This window comes from Coturnix japonica, chromosome 25 (assembly GCF_054131305.1).
Source record: "Coturnix japonica strain WE chromosome 25, WE-NBRP24, whole genome shotgun sequence".
NCBI lineage: Eukaryota > Metazoa > Chordata > Aves > Galliformes > Phasianidae > Coturnix > Coturnix japonica.
The window spans coordinates 7,793,296-7,821,044 of record NC_140687.1 but is presented as its reverse complement, the minus strand read 5'-3'; the positions used below and the strand labels follow the sequence as shown (position 1 = coordinate 7,821,044).

The window sequence follows — 27,749 nt, the reverse complement described above, 5'->3', positions numbered from 1 at the left end:
TAAAAGTCTCCATTTTCCACTCTTCTTGAGGATAACAAAAACCGGAGTATTCCAAGGGCTGGTAGTAGGCACTATGTGACCAGCAGCTAGCTGTTCTTGAACTAACTCATGTAAGTGCAGCAACTTTTCTCTTTTTAAGGGCCACTGATCTACCCAAATAGGTTGTTCTGTTTTCCAAGCTAAGGGTATAGGTTGCTGCCGATCAATGGCCCTTACTGAAAATTTGTCTGCAAAATCATACCCCACTGACTTAAGAGATCACGACCCCACAAAGTACAGGGAATTGGTAAAATGTAAGGAGCAGCGTGAGCAATGCGACCATCAGGCCCTTCAAAAGATAAAATTCGGGCACTTTGTTTTGGCTGCTGTAGGCCCCCAACCCCCACAATAGCAGAATTAGGGTCTCTTAGTGGCCACTCAGAGGGCCAATCACTGGACTTAATGATGGTAACATCAGCTCCAGTATCCACTAGTCCTAATAACTGCCTGCCATTTACTAAGCATGGTAATAATGGTTTGTCTTTTGACAGTTGTGTGGTCCATAGCACAACAGGTTTATCTGTGCTCCCAAATCCACCGGTTCGATCTCTAATAGCAGGTTTGGTCATAGAATGAAAAGGGACTAATTGTGCTATTTTTTGGCCTTTTGGAATAAAACAGGGGGGTGAGGGTGTCCATGCCATTATCTTAATTTCCCCGGTATGGTCAGCATCTATAACTCCAGGTAAAACAAAAAGTCCCATCCTTGTAACAGAAGAACGTCCTAACAAGAGGGCGCTACGCCCGTCCCCAAGGGGACCCATTACCCCTGTTGGAATGAGAGTCACGGTGCTATCAGTCAGCGTCACTGACTGGGCAGTGGACAAATCCACTCCTGCGCTGCCAATGGTGGCTGGTCTGAGTGAGCTGGCCAGACAGCGTCTGGCTGAGTCGGGACCGTATTTGCTGTCATAGCGCGCGGTCTCGCGCTCCTCTTGCCGTTTCCCGGCAGATCGCAGGGCTGTGCAGCAACAGGAAGTTTGGATCGGCAGTCTCTAGCCCAGTGTAGCCCCTTCCTGCACCGTGGACAGGGTCGAGTTGGAACAGCAGAAGCATTTTTATTTACTCGCTTGGGCTTTTTACAGTCCCGTTGGACATGAGCTGGTTCTCCACAATTGTAACACTTTACTTTTTGAGCTGTCCCTGCATCAAGTTGGGTGGCCAATGAATCTGCTAGCAGGGCCATTTTATGACTTTCTGTGCCTACATCTTGACAGGCTTTAATCAAGTCAGTAATTGATGGATCTGCATTCCTTAGGGACTTTAAAACCTTTCGACAGTCTGCATTTGCGTTTTCTACTGCTAATTGCTTAAGCAAGACATTTCGGGCAGCTTCATTTTCTACTTGTCTCTCTAATGAATTTTGTAAACGGTCAAGAAATTTAATGTAAGGCTCAGTAGCCTCTTGCCTAATTGAAGTAAATGAAGCATCGGGTGAATTAATATCAGGAACCCGACGGACAGCACGCAACACCAAAGTCTTAACTTGTTCCAGGCATTGCCTGTCCAGCTGTGCCTGTGCCTGAGGTGTTGCCCGGACCCCCTCCCCCATGAGTTCCTCTAGGCCAATGTGATTTAGATTGTTCAAATTATTCAAGGCCTGGACAGCAGCCTGATCCCGGTATTCAGTCATGAACACGGTGTATTGCATGGGAGAGAGGATCATTCGTAACACACTTTTCCAGTCATGAGGGGTCATAACATAACTATCACCAATTGCAACCAAAAGATTATATGTAAAGGTAGACTGAACTCCGTATGTTCTCACTGACTTCCTTAGCTCTTTCACTGCCTCATAAGGCAGGGGTTCCCAACGGGGGACCTGATTCGGCTGATACAACACAGGAAAGGCTTGCAATGTGTCACCATCACCCCTTAATATTGCTTCTTTTCTGCACTGCTCTAAGATACCACAGTACGCTGTAGGGAAATTTGTCGTTTCTGCTCCCTTCAAATTATCATCAGGAAGAAATGCGCCCGATTCGCATTCCGGATATACTGGACCTGGGTCACAACGATCCCCTGGTTTCGATCCGTCCGTGTCTTTAATCACGTTACACTCCGGCTGCACAGACGCTGCAGCGCACGACGTGGCGAGCGGAGGGCAGCGGCGCAGAGAACGTCATGGGCGGAGCGGAGGGCGGAGGCGCGGCGAGCGTCGTGGGCGGAGCGGGGGGCGGAGCGACGAACGTCGTAGGCGGGGCGAAGGGCGGGGGCGCCATAGAGGGCGGCAACGCGGCGAACATCTGGGGAGGAGCGAACGGCGGGAGCGCGAGGGGGGGCGGTTGCGGCTTTTCGTCTCCCCGAATCGCGGGGGGGTCGGAGCCACCAGTCGGATCCGGGCACGGGCCGCTTCCCGCAGCGAGAGGCAGCGGCGGGGTTGGGACGGAGGGCGGCAGGGAATGGTCGGAATAAATTCTTTCCCGTCGTGATTGCTTAATCCCTTCCATTATCCGGCTCCAAACGGGCAACAGCTTAGCAGCCTTTCTGTCTTTAGCGAGAGAAGCCTCGTAGAGTTTTGAGCCGATTTTGTCCCAAAGTTCTCCATCTATAGAGAACTCAGTTTTTGGAAATTCAGGGACGTTTTTGCTTATCCATTTAAGAAGAGTAGCTAATGCTGAAGTAGACACAGTCTCATCCTGATACAGTAACACTGAACGCAATACTTCGAGATGTACTCGTTGCTCCCTCGTTAGTGAGCTCCCCATAGTTCCCGACTGCTCACCTTCTGTCCTGCAGAACGGTGCGGGTGCGCGCGAAACAGTCTCTCCGAAGTTCAGTCGGGCGACGCTGCCGGACCGGGCTCGCTCAGCCGCGGGTTGATTTGCTCCACGTTGTGGGCGCCATTTGCAGCGACTCGGCACGGACTCAGATGTGAACGATCCAAATCGTTTATTACAAGTTCTCACATCCCTTATATACCTTCACAAGTTGTTATTTTCTAACTTTCCCATCCGCCCTTACAACTTTCCCAAACATCTTACATGTCAACAAAGCATTCTACAGAACACTTTTCAACTGTCCATGCAGGCACATAACCAATCAGAGCTGTGAGACTCTTCTTCTCCTTGCAGAGGTGTCCTTGGTTCTCATGCTGTTTATCTTGCTCCACAGCTGCTGCTCTGAACAGCTTTTCTTGTATTCCCACAGGAGGGGGCGTGGGCAAAGCTGTGGGTGAGTCAGTGATGTATGGGTGCATCTGTTGTGGGGTGGTGCTGAATGGGGTGGAAGCTGTGCTGACCTCACCCCCCCACAGCTGTGCCTTTGTCACCTACAAGAAGTTGGAATCAGCTGACCAGGCTCTGGGGATCCCTGGGTGAGCTGGGGGGCACTGGGGGGGCACAGGGACGGTGTGGGGGTGCCAGCAGTGCTGAGTCCCTGCCCCCATCCTGTGCCCCAACAGCCGTAAAGAACAGTGCCAAGGGCTCACACCGCGACAAGCGGGCGCAGGTGGTGTACAATGAGGACCTCTTCGGGGGGCAATAAAGGTTTAGTGCACACAGCAATGGTGTGGCAGGGTGACAATGGGACAGCGGGAGAACGGGGATGGGGGAACTGTGTGACACGGGGAGCTGCAATGGGGGAGGCTGAGTGGTGACCAGCTGCACACACACCTGTAACTGAACTGCCAGCCTCACCTGGCTGTGGTGCTGAGCATGCTGGGCTGCCTGGCCCTGCTCTGAGCAGCACTGTGTCCTCCCTCCCAGCCCCCACAATTCCACTGATTCAGTTATGTCTGTTAGAGAGCTTCACACTGCATGGAATGTGCCACGGCCAATAGCAACTGAAGGCTTCAGAGCCAAATAAGTGTGAGGAGGCCGTGCTGAAGCTCATCTCTTCCATGGAGCTCATAACAGCAGCACAGCAGTAACCCTGGTGGCAGCAGCACCAGGATGTTGCTGGAGCAGCACTCCTGGCTCCCCTCCTGCTCCCTCCAAGAGCTGCAGGCAGACGTACAGCACTGCTGTCCTGTGCCAGGTTTATTTAAAAACACAGCTGAGAGCCGCCGGCATAAACAGAGGAGCCTGACTACGTTCATACAATATCTTAAATAGAAGGCAAATACAAAAGGAAAAGATAAAATATTTACAGTAACAGTGGCAGACACGACATGGGCACAGTCCCACCCAGAGTCAGCAGAAAACCACTCAATACCCTGCTGAAGCACAGAGTCACCACGGCGTCCTCCAGCAGGGCCAGGGCTGCACTGTGCCCACAGCAGGGCTGGGATGGCTGCACTCTGAACTGAGACAAGCGAAGCGCACACGTGTTGGCTTCCAGAAATCATCAGCACAGCATCGCGCTCTGCCAGCAAACAGCACTGGAAATCCAGCAAAAGGGAAAGGAGGGAATAACGCAGCAGTGGCATGCAGCTCCCACTTCTCACACTGCTGCTGCATCACTGCTGATAACTGGAAAGCAGGGAGCACCCCCCGCCTTGGTGGCACATTTGGTCCAAAACACCAGAATAATTCTGCTCCCTCCCACCCCCACATTGTCATTAAGTTGCCTTAAAGGATTCAAGTCATAAACAAAAGCATACACCAAAAAAACTCAAGAGCTGGCAGAACTCCAGGCTAGACATGGGGACTGCCTGAGAAATGGGAGCACCGAAGAAGCTTCCAGCTGCACCCAACGCTGAGCATGGCCAAGGGAGGAGGAAGGAAGGAGCTTGAGGTTGAAGCCTTCAGAGCGTCACTGAATCAGGAGATCAATTGCTAGGCACTGCAGCACACAGATGGACGTCCTTCTGGGCTGTCACAGAACTGCTTTGTCCTCTTGCTGCTGAAAGGAGCCAACCAGGATCAGGGAATGGATGCACAGGGCCTCAACTCTGACCAGCAGGAAAACTCAGGACAATGGAATGCAGTCTGCCAATCTTTTACCAGTTCAGCTGTGCTTTAAGACTCATTATTGTGAAGCCTCCTTTAGTAAAGTATCACCCTGGGGTATCCAACCAAAAAGAAAAGGTTTTTATTAAATTAAAAGGTTTTTTTTTGTTGTTGTTGTTTTTTTGTTTTTTTGGTTTTTTGTTTGTTTGTTTGTGTTTTTTGTTTTTTTTTTAACATACTATAATAACTACTACGCAGTTCAACAGTCAGTCATCTCAGAAAGTTCACGAAGGAAATCATCCTCATCCTTCTCCAGGTCCAAGTCAATTTCTGCTTCCATTTACCCTCCTGAGATTTCCGAGATGAACTTTTCAGTGTCATCTTCTACAGCCTTGGTGAGCAGGCTGACCTCCGGCAGGGCTGGAGCAGCAGTCTGGGAAGAAGGAAGACAAAGTCAAAGAAAGGAAGACAAAGTCAAAGAAAGACAAAGATTGCTCAGGAGATCCTTCCTCTGCAGTGCTTCTCCTTCAGCACTGCTGATCCTGAACCCAACACGGGGGCTAAGGGGCTCCTGAAGGATGTTAACAACCACGTGAAGGCTGCAGAGCACCACAGGTCTTTTTAACAATGCAGCATTAATGGACAAATTCCTTCACACCACAAAGGAATCACAGGGCTGCAGAGCATTGTGCGCACACTGCCATTCATCCAGCATCCTGCACAAAGCGACTGCTTTGAAAGGAAACCTGCAGAACATTTCAGTTCTCCACACTTTCTACAGGAGTTGTATCTCAGTATCAGCCTGACCAGGACAGCACTGACACTTCTTCCCCTCCTTACCAAAGCTGCTTTTTTAGCTGGAGGCTCCTCTTCTTCAGTGCTCGTTTAAATCAGCACAGTGCTAGAGCTGTTACATACCACATTCTATTTGAGCAACAGAAAGTCATTCCTGTTCCCCTACACAACATCCACCCACAGTCTGATTTCATTGAACACGAAGCCATCGTGACCTTTTTGTATCCAGTGCTCCCACCTTAACCTCACAAGTTGTACCTGGTGCCAGCAGGGTTACTGCCTCACTGCCAGATACAATCAGATCAATTCTGAGTTTGAGGAGTGCAAAGCTGTCTGGGAAAGCCATTGAAAGTATCAGGATTGTGAAACATGGCTGCAGCTCTTCACCAAAGGCAGGAAGGTAGGAATGCACTCATGATGGTGGCACATGGTGAGCAGTGAGACATGAGAACATGTGAAGAAATTGTGTCACTGTGTCCATCTACAGAAGGGACTCACCTCTGCGGGTGCAGAGACAGCTTTGGGAGCAGCCCTGCTCCATTCCACAGTCTTTTCCTCTTCTCTTCCAGGTGCTTTAAAACAAGGAAAAAGAAAATCACTTGGTCAACAGCAAGCATAGAAAGAAACCTGAGTGCCAGTGTTTCCTCCATGTGCTTATTTCCTCACATTCAATAACAAAGAACACGAGAGAGGCGACATCTCGCAGTCCATACAGTATCCAAGCTCTTCCCTCCTTCACATGCTGTCTCTTCACAAAGCCTCTCTCACCTGCCCAATGAATAACTCACCCCCCTGACCTTTCTGACAGAGGTTGGCCCCCATGTTAAAAACTCAATCCATGCTTTACATTTACATATTAAAACAAGCAACACGCCAAAGATGAAGATAACCTTGGCGTCAACACACAGAACATGCCACACCAAAAACATGGCAGAAAGAAAGTACAGGAGAAACTGAATTACAAAACCTCACAGCGAATGAATTCTCCAGAATGAAGCAGGCAGACACCACGGATTCAATGGAAAAACACATGGATGGACATCTGGCACTTCCTGCCTTTGCATTTGGTAAGAAACAGCCCAGGCAATTCTAAGCAAACTCCATTTGCTTGACAGGGGAAGCACTTCAGCAGAGCAGACAGTGAAACACCTCCTTACCTGCTGGCTTTGCGATCTGCTGCATCCGCAGGGCTTTCTCCTGCTTGATTTCTTCTAAGCTTTTAATATGCATTTCTTCCAATCGCTTGATTTTACGCGGTGGCTCTTCCAGTTTCACGTTACCAGGCTCAGGTGGAGGGAAAATTCTCTTCTTCTTGCGCTTATCCTTAGATCTCTTCTCAGTAAGAACCTCTTCTACTTTTTGCTTCTCTTCTTCCAGTCGTCTCTTCTTCCAGATCTCCCCTGCTGGCTTGGCACCCTTCTCTGTCATCATCAAGAAAGGAGAAGCATAAGGATTACAAGAAATTACAACGAGAGCTCAAGTTTCCAGATTTGTCATAATATTACAGAATATACGTGTTCCCAACAACAACGCTCCTGAGAAAGAATAAGCAGAAAGCCTAGAGAATCTGTGCAGCCAACACCAATGACCATTTACCTCTCCTTGGTGCTCTGTCAACCTCGATCTTCTTCCCCAGCCTTTCTACGAGGCTGCGCTTCAGCGGAAGGCCACTGACATCAGCTACAGAGAGAAAACAACAACATTCCTAAGATAATTCCTTTGGAGAAAGATTTTTACAAGTCAACCACAAACTTTGGTTTCTCCAAGTGTATGTTCTCAAATTCACCTTTCAGCTGCTACACTTGTGTGCCACTTGGAGTCATCACAGACCCACGACACACTTTCCTCCCTCCTGCTTCAGCAGTGCCCTCCCATTTACGTGGAGGCAGCCAAACAGCAGCTCACAAGCAGCCCTTACCTACAGAGGATTTCCGTTTTCCAGGTTTATCAGCAGTATTCGGTTGACTCACAGGCACCTCCCCTAAAACAAAGAAAAACAAAGTGCTTATTTGACAGAAACCAACAGAATTACTGTCTTGTCATCCCATTTCCCACCCAAAACAAATACAACCATAAGACACCACTTTGACAGCCCTGACACAAAATAATATTGCAACTGTAATGCACTCAGGGTAAGTCCCAATTGTAATTTCTCCATTCCACTTAGGAGCCACCAAATGGAAGCAAAGGTACTCATCATTACCCTGCTTTGCAGGCAGCATCACAGTGCTGACCAGTGTCCGCACATTCTCCTTCTTAGGCACACGAACAATCTGAGATTTGAGCCGATGAGCAGGAGCTCCTGAAGGTCCTTCTGATCCAAGTGTTTTTATTCCAGCATTCAAACTGTCATCTGGGAACACAGAGCAGTAAATGAGACTGAGGGACAGAGGCACACGCTGAGGACCACAGCTCTGCAAACTGCCTCCTGCTCAGAAGCATGCAGAACAAACCCTGTCAGCTCTCCCCACAGCTAAGAGCACCATGGACCTGATGTCTGTCTGCTGCCCTCCTTTCATCCTTCTGGATATTAAAAGTAGGCTTTATCCCTTACTTTATCCCATCCATATGACATTAGATTCCTCTATCAGCAAATGTGGCTTTCACCACTGGTTGAAAAGATGCACATACAGGCACTTAAACTCCATGCTGTGGCCTCGTCTTGCTCTAATGATGTAAACAAAGGAGTTTACCTTCCTAATCTGAAAGGCACATGAAGTTACAAGGTAGGAACAAGATCATGGAAATAGCTGATTCCATTCAGCAACCCTATGTTCTGTTGTGTTTGTACAATGAATTGCTTTGGAGTTAATTGGCAAGTGCTTCTGATTAATCCTGGAATACCTTGTTTTGTATCAGCATCAGATTTTGTAGTGGAAATTATCTGCAATCCAAGATGGTTTTCTTCAGCTGGTTGCTGGACAGGTGTTTTTGTTTCTTCTCCCTCCTTAGAAAGCTGGTCTGTACAAGCAAAGAAAAAATCAGTCTCTTCAGTTATGCGGTAGGAATTCAATCAGATTATCCACTGCACAAAGATGGCAGGCAAGGCTGAAAACCCACACAGATAAATGCTGAGTCTCCACTTGCCCATCCAAATGGCTTCTCTGTGAACAAAGAAATCCCCCCCTACACAACATTCATCTCCCTGACACCCAGTAAAAGCTTAAATGCAGGAGAACAACCTGCAAGGCAAAGGCCACAGGAGCAGAGAGAAGCTGAGCATGCAAGATAAAACTGAGGTATCAGAAGCGCACAAAGTTCAGCTCTGAACCTATCTATCAGCTCACAAGTGAACGTTACCTGGCGTTCTTTATGACACTATACCCACCTGTGAGTAATAGAGTTAATCTTTCGTACCTAAAAAAGACAAACTCACTTTGGCTTGGTGGAAAGAAAACCCCATTGAGGTAACGTCCCTTGGTGTGATGGAAGGCACAGTTGGATTTCTGGCAGCCTGCTGGCTGGTTCTCCCAGTAGCAGGAAATCATGCTGCGTTTTTTCTGAAGACAGAAAGGAAGAAGAGCTGATGGTAACGTGGACTTAAGATCTGCAAAGGGAGACTGAGCTCCAGATGGTGCCAGTGAGCAGACTGCCACAAAGCAGCACTCAAACACCACTCTGAAGAGTGCGCAGGCTGGAAGCACCAGGCTCACTGAGCTTTCCTAGCATTCTGTGGGTGAGGACACCAGTTTAGAAGGGGTTAAACTAACACACCTTGCAGAATGCTTGTCTGAATGATGTGGTTCTTTAGTATCTGTTGATAGAACACTGTCGGTATCAACTACAAGAATATTCTGCTATGATATACCAATGCCATTGAGCTCTCTTCCCTCTGCTTCCTCCCCTATTCTTAACCGTAGGAACCATCATCATTTCAAAGCAAATGAACCTAATCTGCAAAAGCACATTCAGCCCACCTAAAGAAATGAGAAGTGGGTTTTGTGATAAACTCTGAGGAGCCAACACTCACACTGATCTCCATGTGCCTGAACCTGCAGACATTCCTGAAGCAGCGGCCCTCCTTCCACAGCGTGCAGATAGTTTCATTGCCCAAAGCGGCTTCACAGTGCCTGAAGGGACAGTTGTCTCCCTGTAACCCAATCGAAACCAAGAGAGGAAAATGAAATAGTACAGCCTGAGAACTGGCCATGCTTTGAGCTCATTTGTAGCGAGTTGCTCTATTGTACAATGCAATTAGTTATGAAGTTTGCTGAAGACCAGTAATACTTCTACTTATTCTACCCATTCCTCTTAACTTCAGAACTGAAAGAAAGAAAAAATGAAGGAAAAAACCCAAGCAGACCTTTTTACAAGTGGAATAGAAGTAGAAATAGCAATCATTTTCTTTAATCGACATGCTGGACCAGCGCACAGAAGCAGTTCTGGTCTCGGGGATCTCTGTGCAGCTCTTCCTGTGCTTCTCAAAGAGCTGGCTCGTGCTTTCTTGGACTGAAAGTCTTCTACAGTCTTGATCAGTGAAATCTTCTTTTGAAAAGGAACCCTAAGCAAAACACCAAAAAGCAGAAAAGCATGAGGAATGCCCACCCGTCTTCCCAGCTTTGTTCTCTTCATTCAATCAGTCTCTCAGGAGCAGTTGTTTCAAAACATTGCCCTCCTCAACACTGGTCAAACTCTAGTAACATCACCCTGACTCAGCACGGAGTCCCTGGGCTGCACGGCTGCAAGCCCTCCAATGGAGCCCCTCCTTCAACACCACGAGTGACAGCAGTGAGTAACCCCAACACATTTGTCTGACCGCTGCAGGTCTTCAAGCTCAACCACCTGGACAACCTCAGCAAATACAGTGATCTTCAAAGCTTTGCAGTTCACTTCTCCTGTAGGCCGAACCAACACTGAATCCGTGAATTAATTAATTATAACAGGTTAGGAAGAATTTTCCTCCTCACTTTGCCTATGTCAAATTCTGTAAGTTGGAATTTCTGGTCTTCAAGGATTCTTCACCTTTGAAGAATCCACAAAAACCATCCTCCGTCTTTATTACCTGTACAGCAAAAGCATGCCAGTGCGTATCAATACACAAATCCACACACATGTGCCTGTATACTGTAACTCAGCACTGCATGGAGCTGCAGCACGATCTGCTCAGCCACAACAAGGGTTTGGGTTGGTTCATTTTTTTTTTTCTTTTCTGATGTAAAAATCAAATATTTTGATATTTTAGATTTGTTTTGTTGTTGTATTTTTTAAGGTACCAAATGCAGTAAAACCTGCAACCAGGCCAGACAGAAGATCAAATTCAAGTGATTCAGAACTCTTTCATTAAAGTGCTGCACATTTCTGAGCTAAGCATTTCCGATAGTCAATATAGGTTGGAACCTTTTACTCACACAGACACTAGTGAATTTTCGAGGAAATTTTTTTTTTTTTTTTTTTTTTTTTTCAGGGAATTTCCCCAAATCTAAACTAAAGAGAGGAGAAGTCGGGTTCTCAAGTTAGTTGCTGGATTGACTGCATGACAAAGGGAACAAAAACAGCACTTAAGGACAAAGTTCCCTTCCCTCCTCCAATACTGATAGAAATGCTGCCTTTTTACCTTTAGTACCTTCACAACTGATTGGCAGATTCCTACGTTCCTAAAGACCTCAATGCTGCTCAGCACAGACACCAGGCACCAACTGTCACTGGACTCTGCACCGTGGAACACGCACACAGCTCAGCACTTCTGTTTCCTCACAATTGGAAGGGTTCTGGAATTGGGAGCATGAAGCGGACTAGAAATACCTCACATCCCTCTGCTCCTTACAAGCCCTTCCATTTTAAAACAAGATAAGCCCAGACACATCTGTTAGCACAGCAGCCCAAATGCTAACCAGAACACACAGTGTGTAACACCGAAAGTACCAGTTTAATGCCATGCCACAAACCCTATTTAATGGTGCAGGTGACCGCCCCTATCAGATACCCATGACCTCCATGACTCCAGCTCTGGTGCACGCAGGCACCACCTGCCCAATACCCAACATCTCCCCCCTCTTTATCATCTCCAGCCCCTGTAAAGGTTCCCCTGCATACTCCCTGTTACCCCAAAGGTGATTTGCACATTTAAGGCTATTCCGCAAATGAATCAATCATTAAACATATGCGAAAAACAATGAAACTGTCATAATAACATACCAAAGAGATGCAGCTGCAGTGACTACAAACCTGAAAGCACACAACAGCAATCTGCCTAAAAATTGTGAAATGCTGTATGGCAACACTTAGTCAACTTGTAGAGAACGGTGCATTCAAGTTCAAGATAACAGCACAGTACACAATGGAGTTACAACTTCTCCAAGTTCAATGTAACACTATTGTACAGAATCTTCGTGGCAATCCAGTTCTGTCCAGTGTGCATTATAATGTCACACTCCATAACCAAATAAGAAGACAAAAACATATTGGCTGTGCAGAATCCTTCTGAATGTCCACCACTGGGGGACTATCCAGGAACAAGGTCTCCCCCGCTCACGAACTATCAGTCCGGCATGAAGGCTGGATTCCCAGTTCGGACCTTCAGGCACATTGGGAGCAACGCTGTCTCATGTGCCGTTACCAGCACCCGCTGCCCAGTGCTGACGTCAAATCACTGGCTGCACTGGAGACATTAACCAAGGAGACGTTGACCAAAACCGGTGCTGAGATGTTCGGATCCTCACGGTGCTCAGGATGGCTCGTCATTTGGTGCCGGCTTAACCCAACGTGCCGTCAGCCAGCAGGGCCCACTTGGGGTCCCGACACAGACGTGTTTCCTGCCCTTGACAAGGAGTGGCATAGGGTCTGGGAGCCACGGCCCTCCGTCGGGTCTGATCAGGACCTGACCTATTGGTGTCCATTCGGTCAGCTGATGGTCTCCCATCCGATTCTCTTACGCAGGAGGAGAGCGTGTGGGCACAGCTCAGGCCCCTCCAGCCCTCCCCCCTCTTTAAGCGCACAAAGACGCCCCTTCAAGGTCTGATGTGCACACTCCATAATAGCCTGGCAGGTGCTGCTGCCAGGAATACCGAAGGTATGCTTAATGCCGCAAGCTGTGCACCAGCGTCCAAAACATGCATTTCTATATGCTGGGTCATTGTCAGTCTTAAACTCATGAGGTGCACCCATGACAGCGATGGCCATGCACAACGCTTTTATGTAATGCATGGCGGTCTGTCCAGATTGTGCCACAGCCCAGAGAAAACCACTGCAAGTGTCAGTTGTGACATGCAAGTGACGGAAACACCCAAACTCTGGGAAGTCTGTGACATCCATCTGCCAAACCTCATTTGGTCTCAAACCTCTGGGGTTCACCCCTGCAGGAAACAGGTTAGCCATAACTCCCGCTCCTCCTTGGCCAATTCAGTTAACTAAGAGCACCAAGGGTGGGTAGCAGCTTCTGCGCTTCTTTGTCCCCTGCAAAAGCTCACAGAACTCCATGCTGGCTTTCTCTAATGCTGACCGACTCACACAGTGAGAAGCTCCGTCAGCCAGACCTCTCCGCATCATCCACATAATAAGCAGATTGAGGTCCTCATCACACACTCTGTGCCATCTCTTGTCAGCATGTCCTGTCCCATTCCTGGCTCTCCACCAGGACTGTAATGCTGGGGTGAGCAACACTGGGCACTGTCAGTGTGTTTTTCTTGCAAGCATCTTCCAGGGAAACACGTGCAGGCGTTCCCCACTCCTGGCCGTATCTCTGCAGTGCTGGGTCCTGTGTGAGCAGAGTTCTCTGCCCCAGAAGCCAAGTCACTGCTGTGCAGAGCTCAGCCTCGGGTGAACGTGCTCCTGAGTTTGTCCAAGTGCAAGGACAACCTTCTCTTTGCCCTTTAGGAGCACCTCTGGTGCTGATGGGTGCTCTGCTCTCAGCAACCACCCAAATAATGTTGTTTCCATCAAATACTGCAGCCACATGGGGTTGGTGTTCACCACGTCGTACATCAAAGTTTGGGACATCCGGGACTCAGCGCGCTGCATCCGCACCCTGATGTATGTAGTGGAAAGAGTGGCTGTGGGGGACTGTGGGCAGCTCTGGCTTTGCAGAAGATGGTGTGAGGAACTCCTGGGGTCCCACAGGCTGGAAACAGAGCCCAGCTGTTTTAGGATCAGTTCCTACAGCTGTAGGAAACAGGGAGGCTTAGGGAGATCTTGGAATGGAATCTGTGGGGACCCTCTGCAGCAAAGGCTCAAAGGAAAGGACCTGGAAGAGCTTTTCAGCCCATCCTGGGGGTGGCCAAGAGCACCAGCCAGAAGGGATGGGGATTCTCTTTTTTGCTTCAACTAATATGCCACAGGAAGACGACCACATTAACCCAGCTGTATTTGTTGTTGTTGTTTATCTACAGCATGAAGCATTTCCCTTGGAAAGTCTCTGCTGCCACTCATCGTACAACAGATGTAAGCACAGCACTTGGCACCTAGCAGTGCTGTGAAGGGTTGGAAAGGCAGCGCATCATTGTGCTGAGGGCCAAGAGACGGTTCAGACAACAGAAGCATTTGTCCACATTTCTGACATGAAGGCTGTCGCCTCCCAATCCGGCGACAAATCAAGGCTGCTGTGTGAAAGTACCGTGCCTCCGCACACGGGAACGGACAGGACTCACACACAGTGTGTAACACCGAATGTACCAGCTTAATGCCACGCCACAAACCTACCCAATGCCCAACAGGGGGGACCAGTCAATGCTGCTCATCAGCCATCAACCCCGGATGCTGGAGAAGGCAGACCATGTTGTGGTGCTGGAGCATGACACCATGGCTGAGATGGGGACACCCACCGAACTGAGGACCCGCGGTGGACCCTACAGCCGGCTGCTGCAGCACTGAGGACCACAGTGCACCTGGAGTGGGATGCGATGGGACATGGGGAGCTGTGGCTGTCTCCGCTCCCCGCTGCAGGATGGGAAGAGTGGGATGCTCTGGGATTTGTATGGAATAAAGTGGAGATGTTTTGTAGAGGAGCAGGTTGGGATGTGGGGTGTGGGCAGCTCAGCCTCAGTGCATGGTTGGTTATGGAAGCTGGGTGTCTGCCCTCAGAATGTGGCTGTGGCAGCACTGTGGGTTATGGGGGGGAAGCACAGCTCAGCCCAATACTGGATGAACTTTCCAGTCATGTCTTCATGCCAAAGCGTTGCAGATAGCACAGGGAGTGCAAAGGGGAGGAGGAGAGCAGCAGTGTGAAATGGAGCAATGGGCAAAGAGTGTGGGGTGGGGGGAGGAGGGATGAGGGGAGGTCCCCTCATCCACCCAAAAACCAAGCACGGCACAGAGCAGAATGCAGGCAGGCTGAGCACAGAACAGCCCAACACTTTATTTCACAAGAAGCAGCACAGGAAAAGCATAACAGCATAGGAAGCAGAGGGAGATGTGAGAGGTAGAGGGGATGGGGCTGTGTTCATCACCGACCCCAAATGCTCGTGTGGCCAGTTTGCCCCTTGCAGGCTGAAGCACAGCACTCAGACGGTTTGGTTACTTCCTGTGTGAAGAAGAAGAGATGGTGTCCCATAGGGCCACGTTCACATCCCAACCCTCAGCTCCCTGCAGAGTCCCAGCCCAGCCCTGGTGCAGCACCACAAGGAGCACAAGGAGCACAGGGACCCCTTCCAACCCCCAGCCCCACACCGCAGCTGTGCTCGAGTTGCTGGTTCCACCTTCCTGGCCTGTAAGGTAAGAAGAGCCATTGTCTCAGCCCAGTTTGTAGGAGGGAGGCAAGGTTCTTTGATATACATATACCTGGTGCGGGAGTAAGAAACAACGGTTCAAACATTGGTCCGACCAGTTTATTACAAGACTTTATCAGGGAGATGGGGAAGGGGAGGACGGACGCTATTATGGTGTAGGGTGATGGGGAAGGGAATGCAGTAAAAATATGAAATAGAAGCAAGGAGTTTCTGTAGGAAGCAAGAGGGAGATATTCACCACCATGGATCCATCGAGGTTTGTAGTTCAGTCATTGGTCTTCAGTCGTGGTGGGTCGTCAGGCGTTGTTCTGTTAATGGTGACCGCGATGACAATTTCCAATGGTAGCACCAACTTATTTATATGTCCAAAGTGGTCAAGTCAGCTCTCTTTGGAGTGACAGCTCGAATCCAAAGTAGTTGAGTCAGCACTCCTTGGAATGGAAGCTTCTGGCTCTGGGATCTTAGCAGAAATTCCTTTGTTCCCATCTTCTGAGCCTTGCCAGCAGATAAGAGGGAGCAGGGATACCCATCCGCATCCTGTTTTTCACAGGGCACGATGGCTTCATTACCCAGTTTTCCCACACCAAGCTGGAGCTATTTAGTCCCGGGCCAGATCTTCCACTCATAAACAGTCCTGAGCACTCTTCTGGAGGCAAACAGCTCTGAAGGAAGGTGCTTTCAAATATTCAAATACCCAAAAAGTGATATTGATTGTCACACGGTATCACCCATTACTTGCCACTTCAATAAATCATTGAGAGTCTTCTCACAAGAAACACCTCAGGAAGCAAGCTTGGAGCCAGAAAACAAGGAAGGACTCTCACAGCCATGAGCCCCAGCCCTGTTCTTGCTGTGGGGCATGGAGCAGCTTTGAGCACCAGGAAGGGGAACCCTGGGAGAAATCGGGGACCTCAATGCTGCCCTGGCACTGGGCAGAGGTGGGGGACAGCGCTGCCCTCATCACTCACTGGGCGCCGTGTTGTAGCCTTTCTCCTTTTTCCCTGCAGACAGAGAGATGCATCAGCACAGGTTCACATCACAGCCAGGCTGAGGGCTCCTGAGGGAGCCTCAAATCCCCCCACAGCCCCCACTGTCCTCCTACACCCCTCCACTTTTACCTGCATGGCGTCTGTAGATGATGAATCCAACGCCAGCCATGATGGCAATGGCCACAACGGCGACAACCACCCCCACCACGTTGGGCACCAGGCTGGACTGTGACCGCTCTGGGGGAAGGCAGAGCAGTCAGCAGGGGAAGGGGCAGCCCAGAGCCCCCAAGCCCCACATCCCCTCACTCACCCTATGAGTAGAGGCTGGGTTAGGGCAGGCTGGCATGCTCCACGCTGCACTGGTACTTGTCCCCGTCCCCAGGCACCGCGTCGATGGTGACCAAGGTGTGGTAGGTGCCGTAGCTGTTGGGCACGATGCCCCCCGAGTGGGTGTCCTGGCCCAGCACCATGCTGTCCTTCATCCAACTGACGGCGATAGGCTGTGGGTAGAAGCCGTGAGCGTGGCAGGACAAGGTCAGGATCCCGTCGGCCTTCTTCCCCCACACTCACACCTCGGGTTGCTCTGAAGGTGGGCGGCAGTGAGGGCCGGGCTGAGCTCCCCACGCTGAGCCCCCGCCCTACCTGCAGTCTCACACCGCAGGCCCCCCCTCACCTGTCCTCCCCAGCTCTGCCTTCCCGTTCTCTACATGTCTCTGCAGCCACTGCACACAGGTTTGCTCCAGGTAATGTTTCCGTCTCTCAGCATAACCAGGTTCCTCCCACGCTCTCTTGGTAGGAACTGCCTCTGGAACCGCTGCAGTAAACATCATCGTGTCTTTGTCGAAGGCAATGAAGTCTCTCCCATCATAGCCATACTGATGATAGCCCCGGGTGGTGCCGTCCTCGAGGATGTCACAGCCCAACATCCGCTGCCATGTGTGAGACCCTGAAACACAGCCAGGCAGGGGTTGATGGGCCCCTCCAGCTCCAGGGGACCCACTGTACTGGGGATGGGGTTGGGGTCCCCCAGGGTCGAGCTCGGTGGGGCTGTGACGGGCAGCCACGGGATGGTGCCGCCGGGCAGGACCAGCCCTGGGGGGTGCGGGCAGCAATGCACCATGGAGCCCCATCCCACAGCATGGAGCCGCGGTGCCAGCTGTGCTTACCGCCGCTCTGGTTGTGGCGCCGTGCCGCATTGACCAGGCTCACGCGGCTATTCTGCTCATTGCTCAGTGCTCTCTGGGTGTTCCTGTCCCAGTACTCGGGATCCACAGCTCCAGGTGCCTTCATCCACTCGGTGCAGGGCACGTAGCTCCAACCAGAGCTGTTGTAGTGCACGAAGATTTCGCCATCCACGTACCCCACTTCAAAGAACCAGGGCTGCTCGGGGCTGGATTCCGTCATCCCTATTTCCAAGTACCGCATGGAGTGGAGCTCTGCGGGGTCGGAGCGCGGCGACCCCCCCTTTTTTATTAATTAGCAAGCTACTGCCTATAGAATAACAACACTACTTATATTAATAACATAACCATTATAACTCAATCAAGGCCTCGATTGACAATACTCTAGATGTGAAAAAAGAGACAAGTCAAACACAGCATAACAACATTACTGTTAAACCTACTAAAAAGAACAAACACGTTTGCTCTGCAACCTAAGTTTCTGCAACCTGGAAATAAATCCATGAGGGTCCCATTGTGTTCACATGTCACTAGTTAGGAAAAGTCTTCAACTTTCATATACTCTGATATATTGATTTTTAATGGCCACTAACTATTGTGCAACAAATGCTTTTAGGATGCTCATAACCATGCCTTTGAGCTAATAATTGATAATTGAACTTTATGAAGTTGCATGTCAGATAGAACCAGTTTTAGAGGACAAATGTGCTGGAGTATCACTAGGGGCATTATTACTTATTGACCCTTGAGAAACAGCAAACCGTGTTGGTAGTGGCTGCGACAGGCGGTGCCAGCAGGGCCTTCCCTGCTTCAAAGTGCACCTTTCCTCTCCGACCCATCACAGATTCTCTCCTGCATTCAGGGTCTGAAGGATTTCTTCCAGTTGTACACCATATCCGCATGGCCAGTGCGTGATACAGAGCCCAGGTGGAACAGCTGCCTGGAAAACAGAATAAACTATCAAATTTAGTTCTATTAGTATGCACTTTTGTCTCAAGTGATGCATGGTCATATTTTTAAAATCCCAATTAGTTGGGTGTAAGAGACGTATCCATTCTACGATACAGGGTCATCCCTTTGCCTGGGATTCCTTTCCAGGTTTTGTCTTTGCAAATTAAGAAAAGCTAATTAATAGGCTAATAACATCATGAGTGAGCAGTACTAACATACTAAAAGAGCTATTCCCATAGATTACAGCACTGATTACATCAAATCCTTTCTTTAACACACATTTGATCTATGGATAATGCCTAAAATTCTAATTCTTGAGACTGCATTGGTAACACTGAAAATCACACACTATGTCAAACCATTACTAATATTATTTATAACACCGCAAGTTACAAAGCAATTCCACTAGGAAAGAAACACACAACACAGTTACTATAAAGGCTGGATGCTATTTTCTGCCTTGAGATGAGACCAACAACGTATTCTGGTGGTGTTAGTAACAACCGCACAAGATTAGAAGTGTCTAGTGTCATATGAGTATCCTCAGTGAAAATCCATTGAATGATTTGCTTAGAAGCTTCAGATCGTTTCCCATAGTCAGTCACAGTCTTACCAGCCTGCTGTAACAATTTCCAATGATGCACTTCCCACCGAGCAGCTCCCTGCTGATCGTCTATCAGCGGGCAAGCGAGCTGAAACACAGCTTGACACGGTCCCTCCAATATCATGTCTCTAATGACTCCAGACCAACGCAAAGGTGGAGGATCGCTACATGTGGGGGGGAATCGCATAGACAGGGGCTGTAAAGACATCGGTGAAACGCTCAAAGAGACTGATGCCTCCTTCGTACGCAGTTCTAAGTCCTGCAGCTCCTCAGTTAATGTTTTATTATGTTTCACCAACGCTTTCTCATTCCCACCATTATCCGAGTCGCTTTCACTCTCAGGAGCTTCTTGCTGCTCTGCACACCCCTCAGCCCCCCCCCACCGCACCTTCCTCACCAGCCAAAACCGGATCTGCCAGAGACGTTGAAGAGGTCGAGGACGGGGGATTATTCGGGGCTTCTGCGGCAGCCCTGACTTGTGAGGCTGATGAGCAAACGGAGTACGAAACTCCTGGTAACAGGGAGTCAAGTTCTGACCTTGACTGAGCACTAGGTCCGGATAGAGCTTGTACCACAGCAGCAGCAATCTGCCGCTCGGCTTGCATATTCTTCAGTGTATTTATTTTGTATTCCTTATTTTTGGAGATAACAAAGTCCCACATATGGTCGACTATTTCTCAACATTCGGCTACAGTGAACATCAGTGCCACCTCCTGAAGGTGTCCATTCATATGAGCCCATTTTACCAGCTTGGATATGCATTTAGGAGATACCTGCTCCCCTGTCTTAGAGAGAATACATTTGAGCAGTTCCTCCACAGCTTCCCACAACATCGTGGATGGCAGAGAACGGGATGGTACCCCGATGAGAGGTGAGTGCCATCCCCCCCCCCCCAGTTCTTTATTGCCCCCACCTCATTATTTGTGGTTCCTATCCCTTTATTTTGTTCTCTCCCCCATGTTTGTGCCCTCACTCTGTGTTTATTTTGCTCACCCCCCCTTCGCCCCCGCAATTTTTTCAAACCAGCTTCGTCTGCACCAGCAAGCACCTGCGGGACCCTGAAGCTGGTGGGGGACGTGGGGACCCCCCTGAGAGGGGAGAGCACGAGAGCCGCTTGGACTGGGAGCAGGAGCCGGAGCCTGAGGAGTGGGGGAGGCGAGAGCAGGATGGGCAGAGGGGCAGGGGGCGTGGGCAAAGCTGTGGGTGAGTCAGTGATGTATGGGTGCATCTGTTGTGGGGTGGTGCTGAATGGGGTGGAAGCTGTGCTGACCTCACCCCCCCACAGCTGTGCCTTTGTCACTTACAAGAAGATGGAATCAGCTGACCAGGCTCTGGGGATCCCTGGGTGAGCTGGGGGGCACTGGGGGGGCACAGAGACGGTGTGGGGGTGCCAGCAGTGCTGAGTCCCTGCCCCCATCCTGTGCCCCAACAGCCGTAAAAAACAGTGCCAAGGGCTCACACCGCGACAAGCGGGCGCAGGTGGTGTACAATGAGGACCTCTTCGGGGGGCAATAAAGGTTTAGTGCACACAGCAGTGGTGTGGCAGGGTGACAATGGGACAGCGGGAGAACGGGGATGGGGGAACTGTGTGACACGGGGAGCTGCAATGGGGGAGGCTGAGTGGTGACCAGCTGCACACACACCTGTAACTGAACTGCCAGCCTCACCTGGCTGTGGTGCTGAGCATGCTGGGCTGCCTGGCCCTGCTCTCAGCAGCACTGTGTCCTCCCTCCCAGCCCCCACAATTCCACTGATTCAGTTATGTCTGTTAGAGAGATTCACACTGCATGGAATGTGCCACGGCCAATAGCAACTGAAGGCTTCAGAGCCAAATTAGTGTGAGGAGGCCGTGCTGGAGCTCATCTCTTCCATGGAGCTCATAACAGCAGCACAGCAGTAACCCTGGTGGCAGCAGCACCAGGATGTTGCTGGAGCAGCACTCCTGGCTCCCCTCCTGCTCCCTCCAAGAGCTGCAGGCAGACGTACAGCACTGCTGTCCTGTGCCAGGTTTATTTAAAAACACAGCTGAGAGCCGCCGGCATAAACAGAGGAGCCTGACTACGTTCATACAATATCTTAAATAGAAGGCAAATACAAAAGGAAAAGATAAAATATTTACAGTAACAGTGGCAGACACGACATGGGCACAGTCCCACCCAGAGTCAGCAGAAAACCACTCAATACCCTGCTGAAGCACAGAGTCACCACGGCGTCCTCCAGCAGGGCCAGGGCTGCACTGTGCCCACAGCAGGGCTGGGATGGCTGCACTCTGAACTGATACAAGCGAAGCGCACACGTGTTGGCTTCCAGAAATCATCAGCACAGCATCGCGCTCTGCCAGCAAACAGCACTGGAAATCCAGCAAAAGAGAAAGGGGGGAATAACGCAGCAGTGGCGTGCAGCTCCCACTTCTCACACTGCTGCTGCATCACTGCTGATAACTGGAAAGCAGGGAGCACCCCCCGCCTTGGTGGCACATTTGGTCCAAAACACCAGAATAATTCTGCTCCCTCCCACCCCCACATTGTCATTAAGTTGCCTTAAAGGATTCAAGTCATAAACAAAAGCATACACCAAAAAAACTCAAGAGCTGGCAGAACTCCAGGCTAGACATGGGGACTGCCCGAGAAATGGGAGCACCGAAGAAGCTTCCAGCTGCACCCAACGCTGAGCATGGCCAAGGGAGGAGGAAGGAAGGAGCTTGAGGTTGAAGCCTTCAGAGCGTCACTGAATCAGGAGATCAATTGCCAGGCACTGCAGCACACAGATGGACGTCCTTCTGGGCTGTCACAGAACTGCTTTGTCCTCTTGCTGCTGAAAGGAGCCAACCAGGATCAGGGAATGGATGCACAGGGCCTCAACTCTGACCAGCAGGAAAACTCAGGACAATGGAATGCAGTCTGCCAATCTTTTACCAGTTCAGCTGTGCTTTAAGACTCATTATTGTGAAGCCTCCTTTAGTAAAGTATCACCCTGGGGTATCCAACCAAAAAGAAAAGGTTTTTATTAAATTAAAGGGTTTTTTTTTGTTGTTGTTGTTTTTTTGTTTTTTTGGTTTTTTGTTTGTTTGTTTGTGTTTTTTGTTTTTTTTTTTAACATACTATAATAACTACTACGCAGTTCAACAGTCAGTCATCTCAGAAAGTTCACGAAGGAAATCATCCTCATCCTTCTCCAGGTCCAAGTCAATTTCTGCTTCCATTTCCCCTCCTGAGATTTCCGAGATGAACTTTTCAGTGTCATCTTCTACAGCCTTGGTGAGCAGGCTGACCTCCGGCAGGGCTGGAGCAGCAGTCTGGGAAGGAGGAAGACAAAGTCAAAGAAAGGAAGACAAAGTCAAAGAAAGACAAAGATTGCTCAGGAGATCCTTCCTCTGCAGTGCTTCTCCTTCAGCACTGCTGATCCTGAACCCAACACGGGGGCTAAGGGGCTCCTGAAGGATGTTAACAACCACGTGAAGGCTGCAGAGCACCACAGGTCTTTTTAACAATGCAGCATTAATGGACAAATTCCTTCACACCACAAAGGAATCACAGGGCTGCAGAGCATTGTGCGCACACTGCCATTCATCCAGCATCCTGCACAAAGCGACTGCTTTGAAAGGAAACCTGCAGAACATTTCAGTTCTCCACACTTTCTGCAGCAGTTGTATCTCAGTATCAGCCTGACCAGGACAGCACTGACACTTCTTCCCCTCCTTACCAAAGCTGCTTTTTTAGCTGGAGGCTCCTCTTCTTCAGTGCTCGTTTAAATCAGCACAGTGCTAGAGCTGTTACATACCACATTCTATTTGAGCAACAGAAAGTCATTCCTGTTCCCCTACACAACATCCACCCACAGTCTGATTTCATTGAACACGAAGCCATCGTGACCTTTTTGTATCCAGTGCTCCCACCTTAACCTCACAAGTTGTACCTGGTGCCAGCAGGGTTACTGCCTCACTGCCAGATACAATCAGATCAATTCTGAGTTTGAGGAGTGCAAAGCTGTCTGGGAAAGCCATTGAAAGTATCAGGATTGTGAAACATGGCTGCAGCTCTTCACCAAAGGCAGGAAGGTAGGAATGCACTCATGATGGTGGCACATGGTGAGCAGTGAGACATGAGAACATGTGAAGAAATTGTGTCACTGTGTCCATCTACAGAAGGGACTCACCTCTGCGGGTGCAGAGACAGCTTTGGGAGCAGCCCTGCTCCATTCCACAGTCTTTTCCTCTTCTCTTCCAGGTGCTTTAAAACAAGGAAAAAGAAAATCACTTGGTCAACAGCAAGCATAGAAAGAAACCTGAGTGCCAGTGTTTCCTCCATGTGCTTATTTCCTCACATTCAATAACAAAGAACACGAGAGAGGCGACATCTCGCAGTCCATACAGTATCCAAGCTCTTCCCTCCTTCACATGCTGTCTCTTCACGAAGCCTCTCTCACCTGCCCAATGAATAACTCACCCCCCTGACCTTTCTGACAGAGGTTGGCCCCCATGTTAAAAACTCAATCCATGCTTTACAAACACATTTACATATTAAAACAAGCAACACGCCAAAGATGAAGATAACCTTGGCGTCAACACACAGAACATGCCACACCAAAAACATGGCAGAAAGAAAGTACAGGAGAAACTGAATTACAAAACCTCACAGCGAATGAATTTTCCAGAATGAAGCAGGCAGACACCACGGATTCAATGGAAAAACACATGGATGGACATCCTGGCACTTCCTGCCTTTGCATGTTGTAAGAAACAGCCCAGGCAATTCTAAGCAAACTCCATTTGCTTGACAGGGGAAGCACTTCAGCAGAGCAGACAGTGAAACACCTCGTTACCTGCTGGCTTTGCGTTCTGCTGCATCCGCAGGGCTTTCTCCTGCTTGATTTCTTCCAAGCTTTTAATATGCATTTCTTCCAATCGCTTGATTTTACGCGGTGGCTCTTCCAGTTTCACGTTACCAGGCTCAGGTGGAGGGAAAATTCTCTTCTTCTTGCGCTTATCCTTAGATCTCTTCTCAGTAAGAACCTCTTCTACTTTTTGCTTCTCTTCTTCCAGTCGTCTCTTCTTCCAGATCTCCCCTGCTGGCTTGGCACCCTTCTCTGTCATCATCAAGAAAGGAGAAGCATAAGGATTACAAGAAATTCCAACGAGAGCTCAAGTTTCCAGATTTGTCATAATATTACAGAATATACGTGTTCCCAACAACAACGCTCCTGAGAAAGAATAAGCAGAAAGCCTAGAGAATCTGTGCAGCAAACACCGATGACCATTTACCTCTCCTTGGTGCTCTGTCAACCTCGATCTTCTTCCCCAGCCTTTCTACGAGGCTGCGCTTCAGCGGAAGGCCACTGACATCAGCTACAGAGAGAAAACAACATTCCTAAGATAATTCCTTTGGAGAAAGATTTTTACAAGTCAACCACAAACTTTGGTTTCTCCAAGTGTATGTTCTCAAATTCACCTTTCAGCTGCTACACTTGTGTGCCACTTGGAGTCATCACAGACCCACGACACACTTTCCTCCCTCCTGCTTCAGCAGTGCCCTCCCATTTACGTGGAGGCAGCCAAACAGCAGCTCACAAGCAGCCCTTACCTACAGAGGATTTCCGTTTTCCAGGTTTATCAGCAGTATTCGGTTGACTCACAGGCACCTCCCCTAAAACAAAGAAAAACAAAGTGCTTATTTGACAGAAACCAACAGAATTACTGTCTTGTCATCCCATTTCCCACCCAAAACAAATACAACCATAAGACACCACTTTGACAGCCCTGACACAAAATAATATTGCAACTGTAATGCACTCAGGGTAAGTCCCAATTGTAATTTCTCCATTCCACTTAGGAGCCACCAAATGGAAGCAAAGGTACTCATCATTACCCTGCTTTGCAGGCAGCATCACAGTGCTGACCAGTGTCCGCACATTCTCCTTCTTAGGCACACGAACAATCTGAGATTTGAGCCGATGAGCAGGAGCTCCTGAAGGTCCTTCTGATCCAAGTGTTTTTATTCCAGCATTCAAACTGTCATCTGGGAATACAGAGCAGTAAATGAGACTGAGGGACAGAGGCACACGCTGAGGACCACAGCTCTGCAAACTGCCTCCTGCTCAGAAGCATGCAGAACAAACCCTGTCAGCTCTCCTAACAGCTAAGAGCACCATGGACCTGATGTCTGTCTGCTGCCCTCCTTTCATCCTTCTGGATACTAAAAGTAGGCTTTATCCCTTACTTTATCCCATCCATATGACATTAGATTCCTCTATCAGCAAATGTGGCTTTCACCACTGGTTGAAAAGATGCACATACAGGCACTTAAACTCCATGCTGTGGCCTCGTCTTGCTCTAATGATGTAAACAAAGGAGTTTACCTTCCTAATCTGAAAGGCACATGAAGTTACAAGGTAGGAACAAGATCATGGAAATAGCTGATTCCATTCAGCAACCCTATGTTCTGTTGTGTTTGTACAATGAATTGCTTTGGAGTTAATTGGCAAGTGCTTCTGATTAATCCTGGAATACCTTGTTTTGTATCAGCATCAGATTTTGTAGTGGAAATTATCTGCAATCCAAGATGGTTTTCTTCAGCTGGTTGCTGGACAGGTGTTTTTGTTTCTTCTCCCTTCTTAGAAAGCTGGTCTGTACAAGCAAAGGAAAAATCAGTCTCTTCAGTTATGCGGTAGGAATTCAATCAGATTATCCACTGCGCAAATATGGCAGGCAAGGCTGAAAACCCACACAGATAAATGCTGAGTCTCCACTTGCCCATCCAAATGGCTTCTCTGTGAACAAAGAAATCCCCCCCTACACAACATTCATCTCCCTGACACCCAGTAAAAGCTTAAATGCAGGAGAACAACCTGCAAGGCAAAGGCCACAGGAGCAGAGAGAAGCTGAGCATGCAAGATAAAACTGAGGTATCAGAAGCACACAAAGTTCAGCTCTGAACCTATCTATCAGCTCACAAGTGAACGTTACCTGGCATTCTTTATGACACTATACCCACCTGTGAGTAATAGAGTTAATCTTTCGTACCTAAAAAAGACAAACTCACTTTGGCTTGGTGGAAAGAAAACCCCATTGAGGTAACGTCCCTTGGTGTGATGGAAGGCACAGTTGGATTTCTGGCAGCCTCCTGGCTGGTTCTCCCAGTAGCAGGAAATCATGCTGCGTTTTTTCTGAAGACAGAAAGGAAGAAGAGCTGATGGTAACGTGGACCTAAGATCTGCAAAGGGAGACTGAGCTCCAGATGGTGCCAGTGAGCAGACTGCCACAAAGCAGCACTCAAACACCACTCTGAAGAGTGCGCAGGCTGGGAGCACCAGGCTCACTGAGCTTTCCTAGCATTCTGTGGGTGAGGACACCAGTTTAGAAGGGGTTAAACTAACACACCTTGCAGAATGCTTGTCTGATTGATGTGGTTCTTTAGTATCTGTTGATAGAACACTGTTGGTATCAACTACAAGAATATTCTGCTATGATATACCAATGCCATTGAGCTCTCTTCCCTCTGCTTCCTCCCCTATTCTTAACCGTAGGAACCATCATCATTTCAAAGCAAATGAACCTAATCTGCAAAAGCACATTCAGCCCACCTAAAGAAATGAGAAGTGGGTTTGGTGATAAACTCTGAGGAGCCAACACTCACACTGATCTCCATGTGCCTGAACCTGCAGACATTCCTGAAGCAGCGGCCCTCCTTCCACAGCGTGCAGATGGTTTCATTGCCCAAAGCGGCTTCACAGTGCCTGAAGGGACAGTTGTCTCCCTGTAACCCAATGGAAACCAAGAGAGGAAAATGAAATAGTACAGCCTGAGAACTGGCCATGCTTTGAGCTCATTTGTAGCGAGTTGCTCTATTGTACAATGCAATTAGTTATGAAGTTTGCTGAAGACCAGTAATACTTCTACTTATTCTACCCATTCCTCTTAACTTCAGAACTGAAAGAAAGAAAAAATGAAGGAAAAAACCCAAGCAGACCTATTTACAAGTGGAATAGAAGTAGAAATAGCAATCATTTCCTTTAATTGACATGCTGGACGAGCGCACAGAAGCAGTTCTGGTCTCGAGGATCTCTGTGCAGCTCTTCCTGTGCTTCTCAAAGAGCTGGCTCGTGCTTCCTTGGACTGAAAGTCTTCTACAGTCTTGATCAGTGAAATCTTCTTTTGAAAAGGAACCCTAAGCAAAACACCAAAAAGCAGAAAAGCATGAGGAATGCCCACCCGTCTTCCCAGCTTTGTTCTCTTCATTCAATCAGTCTCTCAGGAGCAGTTGTTTCAAAACATTGCCCTCCTCAACACTGGTCAAACTCTAGTAATATCACCCTGACTCAGCACGGAGTCCCTGGGCTGCACGGCTGCAAGCCCTCCAATGGAGCCCCTCCTTCAACACCACGAGTGACAGCAGTGAGTAACCCCAACACATTTGTCTGACCGCTGCAGGTCTTCAAGCTCAACCACCTGGACAACCTCAGCAAATACAGTGATCTTCAAAGCTTTGCAGTTCACTTCTCCTGTAGGCCGAACCAACACTGAATCCGTGAATTAATTAATTATAACAGGTTAGGAAGAATTTTCCTCCTCACTTTGCCTATGTCAAATTCTGTAAGTTGGAATTTCTGGTCTTCAAGGATTCTTCACCTTTGAAGAATCCACAAAAACCATCCTCCGTCTTTATTACCTGTACAGCAAAAGCATGCCAGTGCGTATCAATACA

General features: G+C 48.9%; 1 pseudogene; it reads right to left on the bottom strand.

The window, feature by feature from the left end:
- Nucleotides 1–16,643: 16,643 nt before the first annotated feature.
- Nucleotides 16,644–18,070, bottom strand: LOC146756901 (class I histocompatibility antigen, F10 alpha chain-like; annotated as a pseudogene).
- Nucleotides 18,071–27,749: the final 9,679 nt, after the last annotated feature.